The sequence below is a fragment of the Neovison vison genome, chromosome 6 (genome assembly GCF_020171115.1).
Source record: "Neovison vison isolate M4711 chromosome 6, ASM_NN_V1, whole genome shotgun sequence".
In the NCBI taxonomy this organism is placed as follows: Eukaryota; Metazoa; Chordata; class Mammalia; order Carnivora; family Mustelidae; genus Neogale; species Neogale vison.
The window spans coordinates 7,711,211-7,732,070 of NC_058096.1; the positions used below are offsets into that span (position 1 = coordinate 7,711,211).

Consider the following 20,860-nt stretch of genomic DNA (forward strand, 5'->3'; position numbering starts at 1 on the left):
TCAAAACAGAACCATCTTGGCCTCCCCCAAATCCAATCTTTGCTTCCTCAACTCAGTGAGGCCAAATGGCTGTATTTGGGATCCCGCTTCCTCAACTCAGTGAGGCCAAATGGCTGTATTTGGGATCCCGCTCCCTGCACTGAGATCTAAAAATTGCCTCCAGGAAGAAAGCTGGGCCATCACAGAGCTCACCTCAATTGCTCCCCCATCAGGGATCACAGTTCTGCACTGCCTGTTGTTCAAAAGCTGAAAATACCTGTTTCATGTACTTTTGTCCAGTCTCCTAGCTGTTTATGGTTGGTGGGTAAATTCAGAATGTTACTGCCTTATAGTCAAAAACCTAAGTCATGATTCCTGATAATTAAAGTAAATGTTTTATAAGCTACAACTCCTAAACATACAGACAGACATACACACACAAATATATCATTATCTATTACATTATCCCATCTTTATTTTTATCATGGCATTTATCATTCTTTGTCATTGCTACTTACTTTCTTGCTTATTCCACATTTAAAACAGAATATAAGCTCTATGAGTGCAGGGATCCTGTCTATCTTGACACTCCTGTATCTCCAACACTAGAACATACCCTGGCCTAGAACAGGCAGTCAGATCAGCAAATTCATTATATCAATAAGCAAACTGCATATAACTATTTTACTTAATATATATACTGTAAAGGCTTCCTATTAAGAAATTTTAATGTAGATTCAGGTAACCTTGACCCTGCAGAGCTCCTTAGAATTGTCAATTATCTTAATTAGCATCATCTAAGTAAAGGTTCTTAGTTACGAACAAAAAACTAATTCTGGCTTTGTTGAACTGAAAAGGGAAGTTATTAAAGCATATTAGGCAACTCACAGAAAACCCCAGGTGGGCCAAGCTGGAAGGCTACATAATCAAGAACACCCAAAATTCAAACCACCGATCTGGTCTGGTGGAGACAGCAGAGGATTCAGTCACTGCAGTCTGGACAGACACCAGTGACACCAGGAACTAAATGTCACAGCTGAATCTCTGTCACTGCCCGCCTCTGGAAAACACATGTAGCAGCCATCCCCCCTGCACTGCAGAACACAGATTCTACAAAGTACCTACTTCTGCAAATTACTAGCTTCTGAAGCAGTGGAGTAGAGGCTCCCGGTCACATAACTGCATCCCAATTCCAAAAGATGCAGAGAAAGTAAGCAACCAATTCTCAAAACTGAAGATTTCTACTTCCCATCAAGATCCTTAAGGTAGAGAATTCCCCAAAACACAGGAAGCTTTTGGACATTTTCGTTTATTATCTGAAAAATTAATGAACCAGCAGCACAAGGTATCAATCCCAGTATGCCAGAACTCTTCTGTGTCTTCAATTAATGGATTATAGAAACTCTAGTTTTCTCTTTCTTTTCTCTCTCCATGTTTAACTTTAGGGCACTTAAAAAAAAAAAAAACAACCCAGTGACGAGTTAAGTATCTGGAGACAGCATACACAATCTACTATGATTATCCTTAAGCAAATTTACTTCCCTGCATCTCAGCTTTTTAGCTGATAAAACAGAAATACCACCGACCACCTAACAGAGTTGCTGGGAATATTAAAATAATGAATTATGTATAGTGTCTGGTTCATAGCAGGCAAGCAATTAATAATAGCTATTGTTACTATTATTATTAAATACAAGCTTATTTTTTAAGAGGATAAACTCACTGATCTACATAAACTTTTTTAAAAATTTACCAACAAGTTAATGATCCAAAGTTTCCATTTTACATGGTATTAAAGATATTCTCCCCTTTAACTCCTGTGTTACCAAAAATAAAGTAACAAGTAACTTAAAGTAGTCTAACATGTTGCCACCAAAACTACGGTCAAAACATAAACAACCAAACAAATGGAAGGAACCAAGAAATGCTCACCTTGAACACAAGCCTGTTTCCTGTAAGTTTCTCCCCAGCGAGCTCCTCCTGACTATACTGAAAAGCTTCATGATGGCAAGGACCATGCATGCCCAGGTGACTCACGACTATGTCCCAAGGGCCTAGCATGGGGCCAGGCAGAGAGAAGAGCTTCAATACCTACTGAATATTTGCTTTTCTAAAGATTTACTGTAGAAATTAGTCACTGAGAAAGTTTCAGAACTATTTTAAACAAATCCCTCGTAAGCTTTTAAAAGCTCATTCACCTGACAACATCAACAGCTTCAATAATTTTCTAACTACAAGACTTATTCTTTTGAAAAATCCATTCTCAATCGTTCTCATTCTGTTGTCCAAACCTGGAAAAGTTAAACCCAGTGGCACCTGGGTGGCTCAGCCCCTTAAGCTTCGGCTCAGTTCATGATCCCAGGGTCCTGTGATGGAGCCCCAAAATGGGCTCTCTGCTCAGCTTGCTTCTCCCTCTGCCTGCTGCTCCCCCTGCTTGTGCTTTCTCTCTCTCTCCCTCTCTCTCTCTCAAATAAATAAATAAAATATTTTAAGAAATTATTGGGGGAAAAAATAGTTAAAGCAAAACGTATAAAAACAAACCACCTCCTCCCCTTTTCTGTCACTTTTTAGATGAAGTCAAAGCTAGAGCTTATTTTAAATGTGAACCTGACAGCCACTGCAAAATGCTAGACTGACATTCCAGAGGCCGCTGGTGAATGCACCTCATTTTACTGGCTAAGAATCATGAAGAATATCCAGTCTAATTCCCTCCACAATTTAAAACCTCTCCAAATGAACACTGAGCAATGTGTCTATTTCCAAAAACTACTAAAACGATGTGTTCTTTTAATAAAGAAGGCACAATCTAACTAATATAACACTGTCAACTATACTTTCATTAAAAAAATAAATAAAGTTTAAAAAGGCACACTGTTTCTACTCCATATTCCTAACACCTGGCTTCTTCCACACAGTAGGTATTTCACATGCATTTGTGAAACTAATCCAGGAGTAAATAATTTTTTCCTGGTTATACAGTTTTCCAGTCCTATCTTTAAAAAGATGGTCCTCTGGGGTGCCTGGGTGGTTCAGCTGATCGGACTTTTGATTTTGGCTCAGGTCATGATCTCAGGGTTCTGAGACGGAGCCCCACATCAGACTCCACAATTAGCATGGAGCCTTGATACTCTTTCTCTCTCTCAAATAATAAATAAACTGGGGCGCCTGGGTGGCTCAGTGGGTTAAAGCCTCTGCCTTTCACTCAGGTCATGATCTCAGGGTCCTAGGATGGAGCCCCGCATCTGGCTCTCTGCTCAGCAGGGAGCCTGCTTTCTCCTCTCTCTCTGCCTGCCTCTCTGCCTACTTGTGATCTATCTAATAAATAAATAAAATCTTTTTAAATAAATAAATAAAATTTAAAAACATAGTCCTTTGTTCCTTGAGACCAACTAGTCAAGATCAAAACATGTAGTTCATTAATTCATTCAACAAATGTTTACTTAGTGCTTATTATGTGCCAAGACTTTGCTGAACCCTGTGACTGGGGGAGCAAACCACTGCCCCTACTCTCTGAAAAGCATTAATCAAATAAGCATTAAAAAAATTACCAACTGCAAGGGACATGGGTGGCTCAGTCGGTTAAGAGTTAGACTCTTGCTGTGAAGTATGTAAACCTGGCGATTCACAGACCTGTACCCCTGAGGCTAAAAATACATTATATGTTAATTTAAAAATTTTTTTAATTATTAAAAAAAAAAGTTAGACTCTTGATTTCAACTCAGGTGGTCATCTCAGGGTTGTGAAATGGAGCTCCACACTGGGCCCCGTGTTAAGCATGGAGTCTGCTGGAGACTCCCTCTCCCTCTGCCACTCCTCTCCTCACACATGCTCTCTCTTCCTCTCAATAAATAAATTTCGGGGGCACGGTGGTTTAAAGTCTCTGCCTTCAGCTTTGGTCATGGTCTCAGAGTCCTGAGTTGGGCTTTCTGCTCAGCAGGGAGCCTGCTTCTGCCTCTCTCTCTGCCTGCCTCTCTGCCTACTTGTGAGCTCTGTCAAGTAAATAAAATCTGGGGGGGTGGGAGGTTGGGGTACCAGGTGGTGGGTATTATGGAGGGCACGGCTTGCATGGAGCACTGGGTGTGGTGAAAAAATAATGAATACTGTTTTCTGAAAATAAATAAATTGGAAAAAAATCTTTAAAAATAAATAAATAAATTTTAAAAAAAATTATCAACTGTAATAAGCACTATGGAGGAAAAGTGCAACCAGACACTAGACACTAAAAAAGAAGAGGTGACTTAGCAAAGGGTACTTTCCCTGATAAGCTGCCACGGGGGCTGAAAGTGCAGGAGGAAAGAAGTTCCCCACAAGAAAGCGGATGACTCCGGCTGAAGAGGCAGCACATGTGAAAACAAGTAAAGTAAGACTGTGTAAGTGAGGTGGGGCCACATCATTCAGGCAGAGGGTCCTGTGACCTGTTTGGTCTTTACTCTAAAAATCACAATGTATCATTAAAGAGGGTGTTTTTGTTTTTGTTTTTAAGGACAAAGAATTCTCATTCATTTGCTCACATCACTTTTCTATTTCTGTCCATTCCACTGAACTTTCCTTATTCCTTGACTTTCCTTACATGCCCACATCCTTTATTTTCAATGTCTGGATCTTTGTCTTACTCAGCAAGAAGCCTTCTTCCAAGCCATCTCTCATGAATCCTACGATTCCTGTCTCCAATTTCTTCCCTTGGCATAGCTGAGTTTAATACTGCTGAGTAACCGTGAGTCTTCAGTCCCATTCTTAGGTAAACTCACCTAGCTTCACTGATATTTTGAACTGCACCACAGGACGATTACAGGGAAATTCAAAAAGTAAAATTAAATTATAATATACCCAAATGAGACCTTAATAATTTCCCTACCATTGCTATTTTGAAAAAACTCTTACAAACTCTTTAGTACCATGGAAGTAATGTCATTCTATAATGAACATGTTTGATATAAAGATGAAGTTAAAAAAAAAAACAAACTACTGAGATGACAATTGTTCTTTTCAAGGGGAAATGATCAAATCAGAACCCATTTTTCAGCACACAGTATTTGTCTTAAAGACTGGAGTCCTATTTATACCCAAATAAATGTTAACTAAAAATTAACTGTCACAAGGACTCAGACAAAAATTTGACCTTCAAAAAGCAACATCAAAATTTACTCAATTCATGTGCTCTGAGTTTCCTTCAGTAAAAATGTATGTCCCCGCTAGAAGAAGTCCATAAACCTACTCTGTGGATTACTGAAGACTCCCATTCCATGACGGCACAGATCGTGCAGGCTTCGCTGAAGCGCGATTCCCAGGCCCTAGCTCCCTGTTTGGCACTGGTAAGGACTCTAAACAATTCTAAACACCTCATGAGATAAATGTTTTTCAGATTACTGGTCCTACAATAAGGAAACATGTGAAAATAAAGAAAATATGGTATTTTTCGGGACAAATACAGAGACTCGGAATAAACTCTCTCCCATGTTCAGTCACTCTTTTTCAAACCATGTATCATAATACATCCTTTTTTTCCCAAATTCACACCTTCTAGCACTGCCGTCTCCCACCACCCCATTTTTAAGCTCATCTTTAACGGTGCTACAAATGACATCCACCTGTCCCTAATGGAAGTCTGAACTACAATAATTCTATCTTCTGTTCTTGAACAGCTCCTTCAGGCCCTCAGGAGGAAAAACTCTCAACTGTCCCATTAAACATATCATTCCCATACTATACTGCTACCGGTGTTCAATTCTCTCCTTTCTATATCCAAAAATTTGGCCACACTGCTGTCTGAACCCAGAAATACTCATTTGTTCTGTTGAAAATTAAATCACTGAGAATTTTTTAAGATGCTCCAAACTTGCCACTCCCATTTGACTTCCTACTTTGTAACCTCTAATTCTTTCACGCCTATACACCTCGAATGAGCCTGCCTTCTAGGCCCTCCTGCTTACTGTCTCCTCTCCCTAACCAGACTTGTCATCGCAGTCCTGCTGAAACACTGTCAACTGCCCCAATCAAATACTCGTAATATTTAAGACCCATCATTCTCATTTCTCAATATAACTGTCCCTATTCCTCCTCCAGCATCTCACACACACTCACTCTCTGAAACCCCACATACATGAATCTATCACTCTCCTGAGGCACCCCTCACGTCACCTCCCACCACAGAACACCCCCTTCAACAGATGACTATCAAATCCCCAGCTTCTACCAAAACTCAGTCCCTCCTCCTTAAGGCACAATCAAATCCCCAGAATTCTTACTTCCCTGCTTTCTTCTGGTTCTTCATAAAGCACTACCTCTCATTGTCAGCAGTCAGGATCTGACCCATGTTAAAGGCGCCTATATACACACAACTATCTCAACACTAACAGCCCCGGTAACCGAATCTTCCTCTGGAGTCCAAGCTTCTACCACCACAAGGCACATACCTCGTGTAGAGGGAAAATGTTTACTCAAACGAAGAGGAGTAAGAATTCCCTTTTATTATTTATGAAAGCATCTCCAATTCCAAGCATCTACAAGTTACCAAAACATCAGTTTTTCATTCAACAGAACAAAGAAATACAGGAAAATCAGAAAGTATTTTTAATTATATATCTGACAGAGAATGAGTATTTCCTTAATAAAGTGTGCTTAGAGCACAACTTAAGATGTTCAAACTCACTCTTAATTAGAGAAAGGCAAATCCAGACAACTAGACATCATTTTCACCTAGTAAACTGACAGAGATTTAGAACTCTGATAAGACCAATGCTGGTGAGAGCTGGGAAACTACGAACTCTCAGACACTGCTGAGGAAGTATAAACTGGTTCTCCTTTTAAACATATTCAAATATGCATATACTTGGCGAACCAGCAGTTTCCCTTAGAAATGTATGTCATGTGGCTACGGCTCACAGAACACAGTTCTATGTACAAGGATGCGCACTGCAGCATTGTTTAAAACAGAAATACAAGAACCATTTAAATGTTCCTTAATGGAGATTGATTGAATTGTGGTACATCCACAACATGGAATACTTCCTAGACATTAAAAATAACAGGGAAAACTATGAGCTGATGTGGGAATATTTCTAAAAATAGATCAAGATGCTTAAGATACAAATCTGTGTGTTTAGCATGATTCAGTTTGCTTGTAAGTGCACAGACACTGTACATACACCCGTCACAATGTCTAGGACCAGGGGCACCTGGCTGGCTCAGTCAGTAGAGTATATGACTCTTGATCTTGGAAGTCATGAGTTCCAGGGCCACTCTGGGGAGAGTTTACTTAAAAAAAAAAAAAAAAGAAAAGAAAGAGAGAGAGAGAAACGGTAATTAATTTTTTTTTTAATTTTATTTATTTGAGAGAGAGACAGTGAGAGAGAGCATGAGCTAGGAGAAGGTCAGAGGGAGAAGCAGACTCCCCATGGAGCTGGGAGCCCGATGCGGGACTCGATCCCAGGACTCCGGGATCATGACCTGAGCCGAAGGCAATTGTCCAACCAACTGAGCCACCCAGGCGTCCCAGTTTTTAAAAATAAGTTCATACTGAACAATATTGCTTTTTAACATACACATGATAAATGTTTAAAACAAATAACCTGCACATACATGCACAGGACATTTCTGGTAGGAAGAACAGCTACCAGCTTTGGAGCGGGAGGCAGGGCGTTGATGCGACTGCACCTTACAGGGCCTGCGCTTTTTTTTTTTTTCCAACCATGAGCACGTTTAACTTGATGATATTTTCAAAGCTAAAATTCTCGACCAGAAAATTCCTTATTATGTTTGATATGGTGTCGGAGTGCTCAAACAGGAATGAAAACCACTAAGAAAAAAAAAGCCTTCTACTCCCAATACTCACTCAATCAAGTGGGTCTTCAGCTTAATGATCCACAGTCCCATTACCAACACTTTCAGTGACAGGCGGCCAGAATTCCAGTCTAACACTACCAACCTCTGGCCACAAAAGAAGCCCCCCGTAAACTTTCCAGGACTATAATACAAGCTGACATTTCTCAAACATGCCCTTCATCTTCCTTTGGGCAAGCGCTCATATCCGACTCTTCCCTCCCCTTCCCACAAAGTTCTTCTTCTTTTTCTTTTTTTTTTTCTTTTAAAGATTTTATTTATTATCTTTTAAATCTTTTAAGATTTTAAAGATTTGATTTATTATTGACAGAGAGAGACACAGTGAGAGAGGGAACACAAGCAGGGGAAGTGGGAGAGGGAGAAGCAGGCTTCCTGCCAAGCAGGGAGCCCGATGCGGGGCTCGATTCCAGGACCCTGGAATCATGACCCGAGCCGAAGACAGACGCTAAACGACTGAGCCACCAGGTGCCCCCCGACAAAGTTCTCTTATTAGTGCAGGTGCTATCTCCAATTCTTAAAATGACAGCCAGCTAATTCATAAAAATAGAGTGTTAAACCTGATAACAGATAAAGTACATTCCTCTGGGAATATTTCCGTTTTAAATCAGGGAATCCAACTCTTAGCTTCATCTAAAGGAATGAATTCAACAGTGAGAACTGCAGATGAAAAACAAAGTAGTAATTTGGGGACAAGACCTACCTTGGTTCCTTCTAATCACGCCACACTAGCACCTACCTTACCATCTACCATCATGCGAGAGATACACTGCCCTATCTACCACAGTGCTGACACTAACAATACCTTTAAAACCTCAACTTCCCATCCTTAAATGTTCATTTGACTATTTGCTAAAAGGACAATTAAGTGACCCAACTATTCACTACCAATGAACTCACACATAAAAAACAGCTATTTGAGAATGAGTAATAGCCCTGTAAAATCCCAACACAGTTGGGACTTGGTCCTCTTTTGCGTTCATATAAAGAACGAAGAACTAGGAGTCAGAAAAACATACACTACTTACTTACTCCTCCAGCCGCTCACTCTGGAGTACTGATTAGTCCTTTAGTTTCTCTGCATGGAGATAAACTACACCAATGTTTCTCAAAGTCCTTCTTCTGTATTAGGACTACCTGGAGTCCGAATCAAGAAAGTAGATTCCAGAGCATCACCCCAAACCTATAGAGAAGTATGTAAGTATGGGAGCCCCACAACTCTGAACCCTATTTGAGAACCATTAGTTTCTCAGGTCTCCACTAGATCTAACAATAACACTCTAGTTCAAAAGAATCCTAGATCTTCCTCTTTGTTCAAACCCACAAAACTCAAAGAGGGACATACTTGGATAGTAAATGTATTTCTAAACATCACTGCTATCTTCCTCCTTGCAACGCCAGGGACTCCAAAACATGTACTGAAAACCTGTCAAGATGCAAGTGTTATTCCAATAGTTTGCTGAGGGTATGAGTATGAATACATACACTACGAATACATTCTAGGAAACTATTAAAACAAGATCCAAAAGCTTGGACTCCAAATACTGTTTATATACAGTACTGTCATAGCAATCAAGAACCATGTACCTATCAGAAAGTGTCAGTAAAATAATGTGCTATTGGAGCCAAAATTCATTCACTACTAAAAGTTTAGCTACATTTTTTCTAATCTAACTATATATTAAAGATACTGAATAGTGATCTATTTAAATTTGCACACCACAGTTGAGAAGACTAATGACCAAATATGGAAAATAAGTCTTATTAATAAGCACAGTAAACTGTCTTTCCAAGATTTATTTCTGTACGTTTCTTCCAAAACATTTCAAAGTGAGACAGGAAACGTTTCATAATTCTCCATTCTCCTCTTCTTCCGTAGAAACAGATTTTCAACCAAATAGCCAACCTACCGGAGACCACATATCCCAGCCTCCTTTGCAGCTATATGTGGTCACCTGACCAAGTTTTGACCAACACATGTGAACAAAGTCAGGTATGCAACTTCCAGGTTTGTCTTTTAAAAGAGGGGATGTGCTTTCCCTACAACTGTTTCCAGATGGTAGATATGGTGGGAAACAGTCTTGAATCACACAGAAAATGGTGTTTCTTAAGCAAAGGAAAGCAACAAGACAGAAGGAACCAAGGTCCCTTCCAGTACAGAGCCACTACATCAGCTTTAAAATTACTTACATGAGAGAAAAATAAACTTGTTTAACCTACTGTATTTAATCAGAACAAAGACCCAATCTTGTGTTCTAATTAATGCATAAAGTCTAAATTTATAACAAATATTAATAGCTACTTACTAATTCAGTAAAGTTGAAACTCTGTAAATTCTTGGGTAACCCCACTACTAAAATTATTGCTACTGTACCAACTTAGGTTTATACAGCATTTTACACCTCTGCAAAGCACCTCATTCTAGTATCTCACTCCACATTCTCAAAATCCTGGGCAGGGCAGCTAGTGCTATGCACATTTGGCACATAACACACTGAAGCTCAGAGAAGCGACTTTACTCAACACTGCACAATTATGGAGTGGTACTAGGACAGGGCTCGGCATATAGGTTCTTCATTCCACCCTCTGCGGACATACACACTTATCTACCCCTGCTGTCTTGGAAGCGTGATCAAAAAAAGAATTATTCCTGTCTAGATGGACTTCACAATCTAAAGGAGAGAAGACACAGACATTAAGTCTATCTGGTAATATGTATGACTAACTACACAGCTATTTGCAGTAAGAGTTATTTAAAAAAAAAAAAAAAAGCAGAGTCCTATAAGAATCCATAGCTAAGGAACCCTTACCTAGACTGAGGTTTTGGAGGTTTGGGGGAAAGCCTCTCTCAAGAAGCAGCATTTATCCTGGGACCACAAGGATGAGTATGAATGGAGAGGAAGAAAAAGGGAGAACAGAGAGGAGGCGGCTGTAAGAAATGTATATGTTACCTCAATCCTCACAAGAGCCCTATGGTAAGCACCACCAACCCCATGTTACAGATAAAGAAAGCAATGCTTGGCAACATCACACTGCCAGCGAGTGTCAGGCCCTGTTGAGATTCCAGATCTGCCTGACCCTGGAGCCTCTGCCCAGCATCATCTCACAGGCCTGTAAGCATCACGCTGCCTTAACTGCCATCTACAACTAGATATTATGCAGATTTTGGATGGGTATCACAGCATCTTCTTACCAAAACACATATACAAGGATGCCAACTCTAACCACAAATATCCATAAAACTTAAAAAGAAAAAGATTAAATTCTTGTCATTGGAAATCTGATATACTTAGAAAAATTACAGGGTTGTTTAATGAACAGGGATGTTGTGTAAAATAGAGGTGATGTTGAAAACCAGATTCATTCCATGTTAAACCAGTTCCCTAAGCTCCTCCCCCACTGATTTATACAACTATTTTAACTATGGGAACATAAAAATTCACAACAATTCATCAAGAATAAAAATCTATTTTAAGTATCATGCACCATGTATGTTAGATACATGCATATGTCTCTCAAACAAAAAATAAATGTGTTGTCAAAACTTTAATAGTATCATATGAACTTTAAAAATCCCCATCTAGAGGAAAGGGTATGTAGCTCTGGTATAAGAATCAGTAGTCAAAAAGACCAAGTGGTTCCACATTAGCGAAAAATATGTCTACAAGGAACCACATCACACTCTAGATATGCAATGTACTGTAAGTTATTACCTCCAATAGAAAATTCTACCTTGTTATGCAATTCAGAAAGTAGGATTTCAAAGCCAAAGCATAACTTTTGAAAAACATTTAGCTGGCCTACACAATGCAATACTTCCAAATCATATCATTTTTCATATAATTTAAAAAAAAAAAAAAAGAAACTATGCTGCCTGTAGCCCCTAAGAGGAAATAAGACTTGCCTTTAATTACTTAATATAAACCTTAGATTAATTACTTTCTTCCCGTGAACCCAAAATCTCATTTTCATGTAACCAACGATAAACCTTACAGCTCTAGCTTAACATTGCAGGCAAGATTTCAAAAAATTTCTTCATTTAGGGCCAACTGAGGAGAAGTTTTAGGTAACTTAAAATAATTTGATGTTTTCCAAGTAATTAAAAACTTGTAACATCCTCAAAAATTGTGCAAGCCACGGATTATGAATTACAACTTCTCTAGCCATTGAAACATTGCCCAGTAGTTAAAATAATATGTGGTAAGAAGCCTTCTTAAAAACATAATCACTATGTATACATAAGGTGCTCTTAAACAAGTCAGTCATACAATACCTCTTGACAGGGCAAAACTGTGTTTATACCAAGTTTCAGGGGACCATGTTTGATGACTTCAAGTAGTAGCTTTACTTCTAAATAGAAAACATGGAAAACTATCAAAACACTCAACAGAAAGTAGAGGCTCTTGGCTCACAGTTGAAACTACTACAAGGAATACAACAAAATGGTGAGAGAAATAAAATTTTGTGAGGGAAGAACTAAGTTCTTTGTAAGGACTCTTCCTGGAAGTTTTCGGGTTGTGCTGGGGTCAGATGGTTTTCTTTCTTGGAGGAATGAGAGAAATTGCTGGGGGTGTGGGTGTAGGAAATGTGAAAGTTCTTTGAGGAAAAGAGAAGCTAACGCTAAAGCAGAAACAAGGACACCTTTACCAAACATGTGCCAAGAAAGTCACCAAAGAAGCCCCCTCTTCTATGCACCTTACTCTCAGTCTCATATATAAGGCAATTCCCTTCACACTCATAATAAAGCTACTTCTTTCCAAATTTTCTTCCCAAAACTAGGTATTTGCCAACCATAAACACACATGAAAATACCCCAGAGTAATCTAAGTAGCTAAGCTAATTCTTATTTTTAAAAAAAAACAAGTTTTCAAGTAATACCCAAGATTTGATACAAATTAGCATTTTCTTTTAGTTTCAAAACAAAATGCATACCAAAGGTCACTGTATATACCTTGTGTTGTAAGTCATCCTGAATTTTGCATTTGCAGGGCAATATTCATAGTACTATAAAAACCTATGTACGTAAATTCTTTAACTACAGTTGCTGCACTTACCATTCCCTACCCCCCCCCATCTTTAAATCATAAACACAGTAACTCTCCATAACTAAAACTAACAGGACAAACATCTGACAACATTCTAGAGGCGGGAAAAATTTCTAACCAAGGGTCTTCTTCACTATATACATTCCCAAATAAGACATTGCATTAAAATGGAATTATTTCCATTTATTTTGAATGTTAGTTCTCCTAAAGACTGGACTAACTGGTTACATTTTTAATTCAAGCACACAGTAATTCTAGCTCTTAAGTTTCTAACAGGTTCCACCAAAATGTTTTTAAAATATGTTTAAGAAGCTGTCTTATTCCTATTTTACAAACTCCTAATAACAAAGATCTCACTAGGTCATTCAGTCTACTTCCCACCCCTACCAATAATGATCATTCAAGTCTATTCCTTCGAATCAAAATCATTTTTAGATTTTAAAGTGTGCCTTCCCCTTACATACGGGTGACCCCGGAATAATTAATTTCTGAGCTTATGCCTCTTATCAACTTTTTATACTGTTTTAGAACTTGGTAAACATGTTAACAGGAGTCCTTAACTTTCTGATAAGGTTTGAACTCTAAATGAGTTTGGGCAGCCAGCATAAGCACCAGGGCTATTTCAAGCCCAATCCTCCAAAAGCACTGGAGTACTTGAAGTATAAGTCATGTGCATATTAAAAATTTTAACTGTAACCAAGTAAACTTTTTCTTAACTGGTGTTTCTTTGAAACGATCTTCTTCAGTTTAAAATTTCAACACAAGAAATTTCAGTTCTAGTGTCACATTTATAGACTATCTGAAAATACTCGCTCTCAAGGTAAACAAGCAATATGTGAGAATTTAAGAATTTTAACAAAACTCCCCAAAATCAAAGTATTAAATATATCCATTCTTAAACACTTTGTATATGTAAAGCACAAGGGGTCATACAGGAAATCTAAGGATTCAAAGATTTTTAAATGCCTAAAAATAACTTTTACAGAAAACTTTGCTATGACTCATCAATACTTAAGCAGTGCCTACAATTAAAATTAAGTGTTAAGAACAAAACGCACCAAGAAGTATCTTTTAATTCCTTCTATTCAGTAACTGTCCACATAGTTTGGGGGGTGGGAGGAATGACAAGTTTCATTAAGAGGGCCTCTTTTCCATCTTTCCATTTCCACAAACGACAAAGTTAATTCCACGCTCAACACTGTCAGGGTCAAAGTCTCTAGGTTAGAACCCTGAGTCATTACACACAGATCGCTCCAAATCTGCCAGTGTTTATAATAATCAGTTATAACCTAGTGATTATGAGCCCAGGCTAGCTACAGACTCCGGCTCCTGGAGTCCCAGCTGTATGACCTTGGATGAGTCACGGCTCAGTTTCCTCATCTGTGAAATGGGTTAACAGTTCCTACCGGCAGGAAATGCGAGTTCATACGCGTGAAGCCCTGAGAAGATTGCCTGGCACTCTTTGTCCTCCTGTTTAAAAAATCCGTGTGAAAAAATGCTATAGAGGGTATACCCTGACAACTTGGGCAGAATTCAAAAACCAAACGGTGCTGGCATTCAAGGGCTGCACCCAGATTACAAGGTTCGTATAATCTAGGGTTGGACGAAAAGCACAGACCAGTAGTCGGAATCACTCACTGATTTTGCCATTTTTAACTATTTCAGGCTAGGGAGGGGCCTTTCGCTAGGCGCTAAGATATTCAGCAGCTTTGGTGGATCTAAGCGAGAGCGGGTTTGCGCCTGTAAATAGACTTGCGAAGTTTTGTTGCAATAGCCAGGTATCAATTATAATTTACGCATTCTCAACCACCAACTCCTCCGGCTGCTAAACAGGTCATTACTCCACCTCCAGTGGCCGGGATCACTTGCACTCACTGCACAACTTCGGAGCACGCCGAGTGCCCTCGCTCCAGCACACACCCCAAAGGGCCGCTGAGGGACCCGGCTCCCGACCTTCCCCGGCGCCTCGCCCAGCAGCCAGCCCCGTTTTCTTAACCCGTGCATTGTCCTTGCAGAGAACCCCGGCGGTTCCCACACTGGTGGGGACCGAGAGGAGGGACGAGGGAGGAGCTGGGGGAAGAGGATGAGGAGGAAGAGGAGGAGGAGGAGGAGGAGGAGGAAGACAACCTCCTCCCCTCCGCTCGGGCGACCAGTGAAGGTCTGGCGCTTTCTCCGGCCCCCATGCCCCCGGCTCCCGGCTCCCGGGAGGCCGCGGCCCCAGCTCCCACCCTCCGCAACTTTCCCTCCGCTCGCACCCGCCTCTCCTCCGGGACCGGGCCTGTCGGGCTCCCTCCCCCGGCGGCCGGCCCCGGGCCGCGGCGCCTCCTCCTAAAATGGCAGGTCCCTCCCTCCGCCCGGCCGGCCTCGGCGCGGGCCCGGCTGCAGGCCGCGGGGGGAGCCGGGCGCCGGGCCGGGCGGGGCCGCGGCCGGGCCGGACACTCACCGGGACGATGGCGGGGCGCTCGCGCCGCTCCCTCCGGTGAGTCTCAGCCTCGGGCTCCCGCCGCTGCGCTCCCGCCGCGGCCTCCGCAGCCAGCGCCGCCCCGGCCGCCTCTCTCCGCCCCCGGCGCTCCCGGCTCCGCGGCCGAGCCGCAGCCTTCTCAGTCTCTCTCCGGCTCCGCGGTTCCAGCGGCGCCCGGGGCCGAGGAGGCGACAGCCCCCTCCCCGGCAAATACCGCAGTCCCCGGACCCCGACTCCCGGCGGCGGGGCCGCGCGGCCCGGCCCGGCGCGGAGGGCGGCGGCGGCGAGGCCGGGCGCCTAGTCGCGGCCGCTCCCGGCGGCTTCTTCCCGAGGAGGATTTTGTAAATCTCACAAAATGGCGCGCGCTCCAAACCTGCGCAGCGAGAAGCGCCGGGGCCCGAGCGGCGGCGGCGGCGGCGGCGGCTCCTCCGCCAGGAGAGCCCGAACCGCCCGCCCCCGAGTCCCCGCACAGACAGACACACACACACACACACTCACACACACACGCACGCACACTCGCCCTCGCACACGCTCACTCACACACACACTCTCACACTCACACCGGTCCCGCCCGCTCGCCGGCGGCGGCAGCGGCACCAACAGCAGCAGCAGGAACAGCAGCAGCAGAAGCGGCGGCGGCGGCGGCGGCGGCGCCCGCACCCCCCGCTCGAGGTGTCCGCTCCCTGAGCCCGACCTGGGCCGCGATCAGCAGCAGCGACGGCAGCAGTCTCCCCGGATCCCCCCGCCGCTCTTGCCGCCACCACCCCCGCCTCACTCCAATGGGGCTTTTTATTATTATTCGGGCGGGAAGCGAAAGGGTTTAAAAAAAAACCAACCAACAAAATGGCGACGGACCGACCCGGTCGCTATAGCAACTGTCAATCAAAACGCAAAACCCCGGCTGACGTGCTGACGTCCTCCTCCCGCCCCCCGGCCCCAAGCCGACGGGCGGGGCCTGTTGCTCGGGCAACGGCAGATTCCGTTCCCTCCTTTCCCTCTCCCCCTACGTCCCCAACCAACCACCCAACCCCCTCAGGTCACGTGAAGGATAAATTCGGAGCTCGAGCCCGCTACGAGTGTCAGAGGAGGGCGCGTGATTCGCTCGGGGGAGGGGAGAGGAGGGGGACGGCCAGGCCGAGGGAGGAAAGGGAAGGATAGGGAAGGGGGGGTGAGGCGGCGGCCCGGCGTGTGCGCGAGCGCCCGCCGCCTCCCAGGCCTCCCGGCCGCGCCCCGCCCCGCGCCCGCGCCCGCGCCGACTGCGGCCCGGGGAGCGCGCGCGGCCTCCGCGCCGCCGCCCCCGGAACCCCGCGCTTCCGCGTCGTGCGCCCGCAGCCCCGCCCGCGCCGGGGGGGAGGGGACGGGGCTCTGCGGCCGCGCGGGGACCCGGGAAGCCCACCCCCTGGCTCCGCAGCCGGGGCTCTCACCTTCATCTCCGGGGAGCGCGCCGGCCGCGGGAGGGCGACCGCAGGGCCGCGCGTTTCAACTGTTCTTCGAAGGGCTCGCGTGCCCCCCTCGCCGGAAAATGCCCACGGAGGCCGCGGCGGGGGTGGGGAAGAGGCCGCCTCCGCGTTTCAGACATCTCAGGAATTCCGGACGCTTCGCCCGAATCCGGGATGCCCCTGCGGCTGACACCTTGATTAAATCCTGCCTCTCCATTTTTGCAGCAGCCAATGCCAACGATGAGATTTTATGCACGGAACCATCATAAAAACTTTTTTAGGCTGTGCACGCTCTCCCAGGCTTTACCACCGATTTCAACCCCTCCCCACTTTTCCGGCGCAGCCTTGCCTTCCCGATCGGAATGCCCCTCACATTAATCCTCCTGAGCTCTTACTGTACCCTTGCTGCCCAACTCCCTGGTTTTCTCTGTGATGCGCCAGCTCAGCTTCCCGATTCCTCATTCGCCCCCCATTCAATATTCTGCCTCTCGTTTATTTGTATTTTATCTACCCGTCTGCCTGATTAAATGTCGCTAGGTGTGCTTCCCAGGCGTTAAAATCTAGGTATGCTAGTAGCCATACTGTGCTGGCTACTTTGTAATTAGCAGACAAGCACTGGCTAGGAATTGTGCTCTGTACCACGGCTGATAAAATGGCATTTAATAAATGTTACGCTGAAAAGGATAATGTAGATATTATTTTACACCAAGTCACTAATTCATTGACTGATACCTAAGCTTATTTCCCCATCATATAATAGTGTTCCTACCAGCTTTTTCTTAAGCTGTCCAGGAATACATTAGCAACAGATAGGATCTCAGAGGTGTAAAGAAAAGCCCCCGTAATAAATACTGGTCTCTATCCTATATGACTCAAGGAAAGACACTTGCTTTAAATGATTTACAAGTATTTTCCTCCTACAGTTATTAGAACATTGATATAAAGCAACATTTCAAATTAGCACAGGCCTTAAATCAGACTAAACCTAAAATAAATTAGCTAAAAAGTAGTGAGGCAAATAGCTTACTTCAGACTGATTCTCCATGTTGCCCAAAGTTCTTTTGGATTACTGCCGCCCAAAATGCCCAGGTAATGTAATTAAAATCCACTTTGTTTTTGAAAGAAGTGGCCAAGGGTGGCCCTATTAAGACAAGAGATCCCACCTTGACTCCTCCCAAGCTGACCCTTCCACTTCCACAACTTAAACAATCAAGTCCTTCCTCACTGGCTCCTTGTTCCCTGCTCCCCACCCCAGCCCATTCACCACAGTGTCATAAGCATTTGCAACCTGTAACACTAGATTTGAGTTAATTTTTTATTACTGGTAATAAAGGAGACTTGCATAATTAAATTTCTAGGTAACCTGGAAAAAAAATATGACAATGTCTCTGGAAATGTGCCCTTGTCTTCTGTCAAATCAATCTGGAAGATTGAGACAGAATCTTGAGCTAATAATCCTACATAATAGAAGGCATTGCTGGTTCCATGTTTCTAGAGGGCTGTACCACTCCTCCCCAACAACCCCCACACCCCCAGCCGGCAGCCTGACAGCCTTATACAACAGTGATCAGTGAACGCTCATGTCCAGGTTGGAATGCTGTAAATTCGTTTTATGGAGGCTTCACCTTAAAAGTCACCTATAAATGGTACTGTCTCCATACAAATGAACACAGGTAGGCAAGGACTCTGGTAGAAAAGCCAGTTTAATGTTGCCCAGGTCCACCAATGTCACCTGAGACCCTCCCTATCAGACCCAGTGGCAGATGTATCTATCCAGAGAACTGAACCTCTAAAAGCAAAGACCCCCTCCCTCAACTCACACAAACAGCTTCCATTTACCCAGTAAATGCTAAGGTATCTCTGATCTCATAGCAACATTACATCCCCATGGTACAGATGAGAAAATAAGTCCTGAATAATGAAATAACTTTCCCAAGATCATACCACCAGTAAGTGATAAAATCAAAATTGAAATCTAGGTGTAATTGCAAAGCCCATGGTCTTTCCACCGCGGCGCATACACCACAGTTCAAGAGTGTCAAGAGAGGGGCGCCCGGGTGGCTCAGTGGTTTAGGCCTCTGCCTTTGGCTCAGGTCATGATCTCAGGGTCCTAGAATCGAGCCCTGCATCAGGCTCTCTGCTCAGCAGGGAGCCTGCTTCCCACCCACCCCCTCTCTGCCTGCTTATGATCCCTCTCTCTCTCTGTCGAATAAATAAATAAAATTTGTTTATAAAGTGTTAGGAGATTGGGTCTTGCCAAAGGTAATCAAGATGAGGTCATTAAAATATGACTTCTGTTCTTACCAAAAGGGGAAATTTGGACAGAGACAGAAGTATGCACAGGGAAGATGAAGGAAAAATACAGAGAGAGCGCATTCTACAATCCAAGAAACACCTGCCAGAGACTAGGAGAGAAGTTTGGAACAGATTATCACAACCTTCAGAGGTAACCAAACTTCCAACACCTTGATTTTGGACTTGTAGCCTCCAGAACCGTGAGACAGTAAATTTCTGTTGAAGCCCCCTGATGTGTGGTACTTTGTTTTGGCAACCTTAGAAAAAGAATAACACAGATCCAAGCCACGATGCCAGGTCTTCTCGTTTGATTCCACATGAGTTAATGACCAATCTTGGCAGTGCATTATACAAAGCCCAAAAGTTCAGTAGTTGGAGTCTTGCTGGAATTATAACCCAAACTTTCCAAAGACAAATTAACAACTATTCCCATCTCTGCCCCCTCACACCAGCTGAGAAGGTGAACAGTTGACAGTTCAGCCCTGGACAGTGGCGTAGCTAGAATCTGACACTCTTCCTCTTCTTACAGACTTCTGAGTGAACGTCCTTGATTGATCCCTTTATACAATTTTTATCATTTGATCTAGATTTAATAGTAATTCGTGTATAGCAAAGATTCAAAACAAGCAAAATGGGTGCCTAGGTGGCTCAGTCCATTAAGCATGGACTCCTGGTTTCTACTCAGGTCATGATCTCAAGGTCTTGCGATGGAGCCCACAATGAGTTCTGTGCTCAGTGGGGAGTCTGCTTGTTCCTCTCACTCTCCCTCTCCCCCTCATGCTCTCTCTCTCTCTCTCTCTCTCAAATAAGCAAAATCTTAAAAAAATAAAACAAGAGAGGGGCACTATTTAAACCGACAATGGTAGTACGTTGTGAACCAGGAAGTTAATACAGTTGACCTTGATCGACACAGAGTTGGGGTGCCGACACCCCCTTCCCCACTGTAGTCAAAAATCGTGTATAACTTTTGACTCCCCCCAAATTTAACTGTTAATAGTCTATTGTTGATCAGAAGCCTTACCAATAACATACAGAGATGACTAACACATATTTTGTATGTCATACAGATTATGTACAGTATTCCTACAACAAAGTAAGCTAGAGAAAGACAATGTTTAAAAAAATTATAAGGAAGACAAAATACATTTATAGCCAACAAAAACCCACATCTAAGTGGACTCATGCAGTTCAAACCCATGTTATTCTAGGGTCAACTGCACTCAGTTCTCTACACCTGAGGTCCAAAACAAAAAAAAAAAAAAAAAAAAGTAATATATGGTCTTTACAAATGGTTTTACAATACGCAAAACAATAAAGAGGTACAGATTACTTATAGATACCTCCCAGAGATAAACCTTATTAATATTTTCATATTGGCATGTATCCTCCCAGACCTTCTTGGGGAGACATGAGCACAAACACACACATATGACACATATAGGTACATTTTATGCCTCCTTTACTCACAATTATGAACACATTTTTCTGTTAATCAAGTAAAATTTAGGTAATTATTTTAACAACTCTAAGTATTCTATCAGTTGAGTGGGTCATAATTCATTTCACTGCTTCTCTATTTTTAAGGAAGTTTTCCCTTGTTTTATTACAAATAAACCTGCATAAACATCACATATATCCATTTTACACACCTGTCCAGCTATTCCTTAGGGTAAGGGAAGGGCATGCGTGCATCCTTAAAAAGCTGATTCTCATGGCCGAAATATCCCTCAAAAGTGATTTCACCAATTTGCAGGCCTAAAAGTAGTGAGAATGACTTTTCTACACACCCTACCACTCTCTTGCTT

The 20,860-nt window shown here is 43.1% G+C and overlaps 1 protein-coding gene across 5 annotated transcripts in view; it reads right to left on the reverse strand.

Annotated features, from left to right (window-relative positions):
• The window catches only part of DYRK1A (dual specificity tyrosine phosphorylation regulated kinase 1A), a 145,220-nt gene extending 128,407 nt beyond the window's left edge, over nucleotides 1–16,813 (reverse strand). The window contains exon 1 of one of the 5 annotated variants that reach the window (XM_044250925.1): nucleotides 16,746–16,813. The gene's annotated coding sequence lies outside the window, so the exon portion shown is untranslated. Of the gene's footprint in view, nucleotides 1–15,303; nucleotides 15,403–16,157; nucleotides 16,176–16,745 lie in introns of those variants that run through there. The other 4 variants (XM_044250929.1, XM_044250924.1, XM_044250927.1 and 1 more) reach the window with 4 other exon arrangements.
• Nucleotides 16,814–20,860: the final 4,047 nt, after the last annotated feature.